Here is a 9,131-nt window from a genome sequence, read left to right on the forward strand (position 1 = left end):
AGCTAGGTCGGCTCGTCATGATCGGTTTCGCCATTTGGCTCTATCGAATGCCTGATCTGGGTGCAATCTCGAGGCTTTTAAATCCGCATCCAGCGTATCAAGCCACCGTTGTTTCGGCCTGCCTTCTGGTCTTTTACCATTGACTTCGATTTTCAGACCAATCTTCGCAAGTGAATTCTCGTTAGCGAGATTTGCGTGACGATACCATCGAAGACGCTCTCTCGCAATTTTTCCACGACCAGTGCAATCCCATAACGATCGCGGATATCCTCATTTCGAATGTGATCAAAACGTGTCACGCCGCTAACCCAAAGCAACATCTTCGTCTTCATTACCGCAAGACGCCGTTCATTATCTTTTATAGAACCGAAATTGCGGTAAATTTTAGATTTGAGACGTTCGTTGATACGTCGATCATAAAGAACTCCAGTTGTGGAACGCTACTTCATCCAGGTTGCGTTAATGCGTGAAGCAATTTCATAATGCAGTGCTCCATTGGCTGATAGCGTTGACCCGAGGTATTTAAATCGCTCAGTTCTGGGCAGTGACTGTGCCTGACAGTAATTGTGCCTGTTTCATGGGGATCGGTCGTCAATAATTCAGTTTTGTTTAGATTCAATCTGAGACCGTGTTGCATGAGGCGATCATTCCATTTTTGGACAAGTCGCTCGAGATCATTTTTGCTATTAGATGCTAGGAAAACATTATCTGCATAAAGCAGTGTATAGGGCGGTGTCCATAACCAGAACAAAGAGAATTGGTGAGAGGGGGTTTCCAGATGCTGCCAGATGAGTTCGTGTGGCACACGTTCAAACGCTTTCTCTAGATCCGAAAATGCAATGTAAAGAAGGCGTGTTTCTCCATAGGTAACCGCGCAGCGTGTATTGCGTCAGTAGTTCCGCAGTTTTTGACAAATCTGGCTTGATTCACGGTTATTTCAACGATTTCGCGAATACGGTTGTCAAGAATGCGTTCAAAAATCTTCATGGTATGGAAAGTAACCGGATCGGACGGTAATTTGAACATTCTGCTGAACCTACTTTTCTTTTTCCATATTGGAACAGCGGTACTTTCTTATCTGTGAGATGGTTTTCTTCCTTCCTGAAAAACCCGATTAAAGAATTAACTGAGCCACAGTATTGGGTCAAAACTCTTTGCTTTCCAGGGCTCAGATGCGATGTCGTCAGGTCCTGTGACCTTCTCCGATTTCATTCGTTTTATTGCCTCCTCGACTTCAGTTGCGCTGAGAGTTAAGCCCTTGAGTGTTTAACATAGGTACCTGTCATGGAGACTTAATTCCACGGTCCTCTTCAGACACGGATTGATTTTGTGACCACAATCAGAGCCCCGCTGAGACAAGCAACAACGGTATCAGTCTATACGAAGTGCATGGCTTAGCATCCATACTGATGGATGCAAGAATTACCTAAATCTCTACCGAACTAAGGAGTACGGCACCCGTGTTGAAACGCAACACCACGTCGAGGCCCGAAGGTCTCTTCTCGCTTGAGCATAACCACAACCCCCATGAAACTTCCACCGCCACCTCTGACTGACGCTGCGCTGACAGGTGGAACTGGTCCAAATGTCGGCAATGATTGTGGAAGTGGAGGATGAGAAAATTCTTCAGTTGAAATCTGATCGAAGTATTTTCGCCATCTATCCGTTGTGGGTCGACGGTTGGTAAGCAAAATACCGTTCTTGTCATTAACGCAACAGTAGTGTTCGATATCCTGTGTACGTTACGGCTTTTAGCATGTCGATATAAATCTCTCCCGCCATCCCGAGTGTCCAGTTTATCGTAAAGATTTTTGTAATGTTTCGCTCTGGTGACAGCGACCGCTTTCTTTGCTTCCCGGTTGGCATTCTTATAAATTTGCCAATTGATCAGCGTTTTATCGTCGAGAAATTTGTGGTAGAGGCGTTTCTTTTCACGAACCTTTATTTCAACATCATCATTCCAAAGCCAAGTATCTCGGTTGATGTGCCGCTTACCCGGCTTGGCGAACATGTGGGTTGTAAAGGCCGTCTTGTGTATCGGGTCTTTCAGTTGGTTCCACGATTCTTCCGCATTCGTAATGGTTGGTAATTGTGTGAGTGAGATCATTTCTTTTTTCTTCTCACGAAATCGTCATAATTTAATGCGCGGCGGGCCAGTGCGTTTCTCACACTGTTTTATCGGTGGCTTAATTCGCAGGACGGCAATCAACGGCCGATGTTGAGGTGCGATGGTCTCATAGGGAACGGCTTTGCAATCAATGACAGTGGTAAAATGTCGGCGCCTTATGAGATATAGTCGATTTGCGTTTTACTGTTCCTACAGGGTGCGGCAGCATAACTTCCTTTTTTAAAATGCGCGCCACTCAGTTAGTTGATGTCATAGCGGAGCGCTAGTGGTCTCGTTCAAGAGGGGATACTGTAAAGTTTTGTCCCAACACGGTTCAGTCGCCATCATGCGTTGGAATAGTGAGGAGCGTGCCTTTGCCGTTGAGGTTTACTTTTCAAGCGGATGTTCGGTTATTGCAACACAGCGTGTATTTCGGAATCGCTTTAATTTAGCCCCGTTGGCTCCCGTCCCAGACCGCAAATCAATTGTTACATGGGTCACTACATTCAGACAAACTGCAAGTGCGACAAAAGGAAGAACTGGAGTCCCTCGGCCCGTTAGATCACCTGAGAACATTGAAGCAGTGAGAACGTCAACGCTGCGATCGCCACGGCGTTCTGCGCGCAAACACGCATCTACCCTTGGACTATCCGATCGTTCTGTGAGAAGAATTGTTCGTGATGATCTTCATTTTCATCTCTATAAGATGGCGATAGTGCAGGAACTTTCAGAACGTGACTTCAATTCTCGGATGAACGCGTGTGAGCTTCTTCTTGATGTCGTTCCCGAGGGTGCTATTGTTTTTTTTAGCGATGAAGCCCATTTTCATTTGTGTGGGTCGGTTAGCAAACAAATCATGCGCTACTGGGTTGACACCAGCCCTCGAGAATTGCATCAAAAGCCTTTGCATTCACCCAAAGTCACAGTGTGGTGTGCAATTTCCTCAGCTGGAATTATTGGTCCCTGGTTTTTTGAGGAAAATGAGGTTACAGTGACAGTGAATTCGGACCGGTATGTAAACATGCTACAGAATTTTTTTTCCCACGGCTAGAAAATTTGGATTTGGGGAAACTTGGTTCCAACAAGACGGTGCAACAGCACACACTTCAAGAGCATTGATGGCTGTTTTGAGGGAACACTTTCCAGAGCGCCTTATCTCAATTAGAGGCGATTTCGAATGGCCGGCACGCTCTCCCGATCTGTCCCCTTGTGATTTTTTTCTGTGAGGTTTTTTGAAATCCCGTGTTTATGTGAACCGTCCAAAAACCCTACAAGATTTGAAGACCAACACCCAAGAAGAAATTGCCAACATAACACCTGCTATGTTAACAAGAGTCATGACAAACGCCAGAAATCGGTTTACGCAATGTATGGAGAATGGGGGACGTCACCTAACAGATTTGATCTTCAAAACAATGTAAATAAAAACTTTAGACATGTACCTACATTATAAAAAATAAATAAATATTTTCCGATGCATACAATAGTTTTTCTTGAGTTTTGAAAAAAGGAAGTTATGCTGCCGCACCCTGTATAGTACAGGGACAATGTAGGAAGATGAGACAATCGTTTGATGAACCATGTATTCATAAGTACAAGGTCATGGGTGTCCGCAAAATCGATTATACGCTCGCCACCCTCATTGCGCGCTCCCAACCCCTTTCCCCCATGGCACCTGTTACCGCCAGCCTTTCCACCCACACGACCATTAAGGTTGCCGGCAATGTTGATATAGTCGTCAGTAGGCACGTGACAAGCCTTTTCATCGAGAAGCTGCCAGAAGGCATCAGGCCGACCTGTCTGTGGTGCGTGCATGGTGAAAAAGTAATAGTGCGATCAGCTGATATAATGGTGGACTTCATCAGCCGATCATCAAATCATTCGACTTCTTTAATGACATCACGAAAACCCTCTGAGATGGCAATGACAACACCATATTGAGTATGTGGGCTACCAAAATATGTCGCAGCTTTTGACACCAGACCATCGGGTTTCCTGCAGAGCGCAGATATCGATGCGCCTTTTCTGAAGGACTCTTGTGAGTTCCTCGGTCTTTCCAGGTAGGGTGCCAACATTTAGCGTGCAGACACGTATTTGTTTTGTTAGTTTTGTTCGGACTAACTTGCTTACGCTCTGATGCCGCCCATGCGTGAAGAACCCTTGCCCATTTCTCGACAGGACCGGGACCTGCCGCGTCGACTGAGGTGGACGTCCTAGCATTTTTCCGAGGCTTGTGACTCAATTCGATCATCTTGTTTCTAACGACATTATATGCATTTTCTTGGTCGGCCTGTCGCGGGACCGGTCACCAAGAGAGGTCAGGTAGGATTTAGCATAGTGGAATAACTCCAACTATACTCTATTTATCTCTTTCCCTGATTTCAGCATTTAATTTATTATTGACGGGGATTACTTTCAAGGGGATGAAATTGATTTGGAAGAATAGATAAGGAATTTACATTTTATAAACAAATTCACCTTACTTTTTGATTACAGTAGTATAATAGAACTTACGGATATTTATTTCGAAAATTTTGGAATAAATCTATGAGCCGTTTATACTTGTGTCCCGGTAATATAACAGCTATGATGATTGTTGGCACGGTTGTTGGCAGCTAACAAAGCCGATTTCAGCTTACAAAAACTATTTCGCTTGAAACGTCTCACCATAGGGTCAGAGCTCTTATTGTGCAAGATTATGATCTTGCTAGTCCTTACGTATTCCTCGGAGACCTAGGTTCTTAGTAAAAAAAAAAACAACAAATTGCGAACTATTGGCCGCGTTCGAGAGAAGAATACTCCGAAGAATTCTGGTTTTGGATGAAATCCGGCTCAACAGGTCGCAATGGGCGAGTAACCTAATCCGTATGGATGAGGATGATCCAGCCCGGGAAGTCTATAAGGGCAATATCTATGGAAGAAAAAGTCGACGAAGCAGACTCTGCCTGAGATGGAGCGATGGCGCAGGTCAGGACGCCAGACAGCTTTTAGGGATATTGAATTGGTGGACTTTGGTGCAAAACCGGGGTGTCTGGAGTTCCTTACTAAGGCAGGACAAGACCGGATACCGGTTGTTGCCCCGTTGATGATGATGATTTCCTTTAACGCATCATGTTTTTAGAGTCTATTTGATAATTACTGTTGGTTATATCCGATACTTCCGGTTTACTGTGATACATGTTATTCAGTTTTTCCATCTCGGCTTTAAACGACTCTTTTCTCTCACCCGTATTCAGCCACACTTATTTCTCAATGCAGAGAAGTAGATGAACAACTGGTCTTTAAATCTGCTCGTATAGAAGTATCGACAAAAATAGCTGGCGGTTGAAATATACAAGTATATGTCTGGCATTCTTCACATAAATGTCGCGAAACAAGTTTCAGATGTAAAGGCAGCATTATTGAGAACATATTTCTGCGGATCGCAAACTAGGATAATTACAAGCTACAAAAAATTTATCTTTTGATAATCCTAATTTGCGAACCGTGCCATATTTCACACCCTTAAAATGCCGTCAATATTTTTGTTTAGAATGAGCACAATGGCCTCTCTTTTCCCCATCTACTTTGGAGATGGATGGATAAGTTGCTCTGTATTTCAATAATTGTGATATCCTGTTGGGAAAATTGTTACGTATGCTCAAGATATTAGTAAATATATGGTTAAAAATTTCCATTTGTATTTTTATTCAGTTCTTCACAAAAAAAATTCCCAAAAAAAACGAAAAAAACGGCCTTCACACGAGATGACCTCCTGAAGTGTCCGAAAGGGCTCACACCGCCCACATTCCCGAGCCTGGTTAGCACTTCATGGGAGTTGCAATTACATGAATGTTGGCAGACCTGGACTCTCAATTGACTTTTGTATAGGTTTTGGGAGTAAATCTGCCTTCGTGGTTGACCAAATGACCCAATTCCTGCATTATTACTTGGCTTTTGGGTGGATGGTAGGTAAAGGTAACAGGGAAGAAGAACAAAGGGGAAGTATCCAATTGTTTGATAACGCTTGGCGTCGAACAAAGAGACTAATTTGTTTCCCAGCCCATTTTGAGCCTTATGAAATTATGATTACATAATTTCGAATTTGAACAAACATTTTGTTGGCTTTACCACTTGAATATTTTCTAGATTTTTTTTAAACTAATTTATTGAGAATATTTTACTAAACGTCTATTGAATGCAATCGTTTCATACTAAATTATATATTTTATCCGATAAAATTAGCATTTAATTTTGCGATTCAGCGTAGTTTCGTTAGTAACGGTTGGAGGATGAGGCAAAAGTTCAACCAGGTCATTAATTTGAATCCAAGAAACTATATTTAACCTTAAGTTCCATAAAACAAATTAATTTTATAACTTTCGTTTAAAATTTTTTATTTTGATTTAAAAAGAAATAGTTTCATCTCCTGAAAAGCTTCGCAAAGTCCACTAATTTTAATTTGCTAAATAGCTTTTCTATCTAATTGAAATAATTTATATTTGAAATGTTTTTTTTTGAATGATATTATATTAGTTATGTCAAGTTTAACATTTTTCATAAATTTAGTTTGACGATTTATTGTATGTATTTTTCACAATATTTTCAATGAATATGTAGGAGTGTCATCATTTCCTTAAAAACATATTTTGATAGAATATTTGAAAGCACTTTTCTCAAAAAAAATTATAATCGCCATGAGGGCACCATTACTATTTTTGAATCAATTTAAGATTGTTAGTGGGTAAATTAAGATAGATCAATTTTTCAACAGATTATAAATACAATTTATTAGTGTGATGTTCAAAAGCATATACATATGTACAAATATGTATATCTGAACACTTAAAGGTTGTGTGGGCTTCGATTTAATTGACCTCAGAAACGACGCGAAAAGATGTGGGCTACAGATATGTATATCCGATATACAGCATACTATTATTGTATTTTCGCATAAAAACAGGTTAGCATAACATACTCGTATACTTATATGACCTTTGCAATCAAACCTGATTCAATTACGGAAGTGCCTGATGTTGATGCACTGCCTGTAGTGGCTGCTCAAGAAGATCTTATTGATGAACTGAAATGGCCATAAAAACGAAATTCATGTTCAAGGACAAACCCAGCGTATGCCTTCACGGCTTCTTTTGTTTAATGAGAAGTATGAACAATTGGATCGGATCTGTTATTTCTTGTACAGCTTCATTAGTTATAAGAAGAGTTTACCATCATACGGATATTTAATAAGCACATATACATCATTAAAAGAATTCATTTAAGATATTTCGGTGCGTTTAAAATATCCATTACACTTAGGACCGGCTTTAGCCCAACTAATTAAAATTAGTACTCACTAATTGCAGCAAAGGTATAGCATTGGATGAAGAGCTCAAAATCAGGAACTCTGAACTTTGTGGAGGGTAAGTGCTAATTCAATTGATTGTGGAAGGGGATCGCAACTGGAGAGTAAAAGAACAAGAAGAAGAATTTCAAAAACCCTAACAGTTGGGCTAAAAAATGAAAATATTAAATCCATATGATTTTTAGTTACCCCCAACCTTCAAAAGATACGTGTGCAAATTTGGCAGCTATCGGACTATTAGTTTGTGGGATAGGCGGTCAAAGGGTAGTATAGGCCCCAGGGCGAAACGTGGATTGGCGTCCACGATGGAGCATAAAACCTGGGAAACGCCTGCTGAACCAACACCAACAGCTCTACTACCAAACCCTATCTCCACCTCCAAGTGGTGATCGCTGGAATTTCTTTCTTCATGAAACACTGCAGACGGAGAAGGATGAAGGCGAGTCTCCCACGCCTAAAAACGGGACAAAATGTGCCCACTGGTCCTCCAGATTGGGGGTTGGGTTGGGCTGACAACCCTACACGGAAAACCAAAGTTACGAAGCCATAGAAGGAGCCTCGGACAGGATGGATTTTAAAACGACAAACCCGCAACGGAAAAACGATTTGTGCACTTTGTTATAGTACGTGCGCTCCTTGTACAGACCGAATGCTGCTGAGCAGCTAGCCGATACGCTGCCCCAATATAACACTGATGTAACGACGTTGCAAGATAGCGGAGAATATTTTATAGATGGTACTCAGCAACGTGATACGTCTATAATTGCTGCACTGTGTGATATCTCCCTTTTTATGTATGAGACAGATAATGCCTCGTTGCCAATTGTCAGGCATTGATTCGCTGTCCCATACCTTGAGGACAAGTTGATCTTGCTAGGTCGGATAAGCCCATATGCCCAGAACATCATTGGCCCATACCAAAGAGGCTTCACTCCAGGCAAATCAGCAACAGATCAGATTTTCTCTCTGCGGCAAGCGATGGAATAACTGTTGGAATATGGACAACAGTTGCACCATCTGTTCATCGACTTTAAAGCCGCCTATGATAGCATAGCCAGGGTAAAACTATACACGGCCATGGGAGAATTCGGTATTCCGACGAAATTATTTAGACTGACTAGGCTGACCCTGACCAATGTGCGAGGCCAGATAAAAGCAGCAGGATCACTCTCAAGACCATTCGACATCAACAACTGTCTACGACAAGGGGATTCCCTATCATGCGTCCTCTTTAACCTGGCCCTCGAGAAAGAGATCCGTAATGCTGAGGTAAATGCAAGAGGTACGATCCTCTTCGGAAGACGAACCAACCGACAACATCAAACCGCACTGGTCAAACACGAAGAAGAATAAGGATAGGAGAATACAACTTGAAGACCGTTGACAATTTCTTCTATCTAGGGTCGAAAGGCACAACCGATAATAGCGACGATGATGAAATCCGCACACGGTTGTTGTCAGCCAACAGAGCCTATTTCAGGTTACAAAGACTGTTCCGCTCGAAACGTCTCACCATAGGTTCAAAGCTCTTACTGTACAAGACTATGATCTTGCCAGTCCTCATGTATTCCTCGGAACCTTGGGTTCTTAGCAAGAAGAATTGCGAACTCTTGGCCGCGTACGAGAGAAGAATCCACCGAAGAATTTTCAGCCCCCTACATGAGGATGGACGATTCCGTA

This window comes from Hermetia illucens, chromosome 2 (assembly GCF_905115235.1).
Source record: "Hermetia illucens chromosome 2, iHerIll2.2.curated.20191125, whole genome shotgun sequence".
Classification (NCBI taxonomy): Eukaryota; Metazoa; Arthropoda; class Insecta; order Diptera; family Stratiomyidae; genus Hermetia; species Hermetia illucens.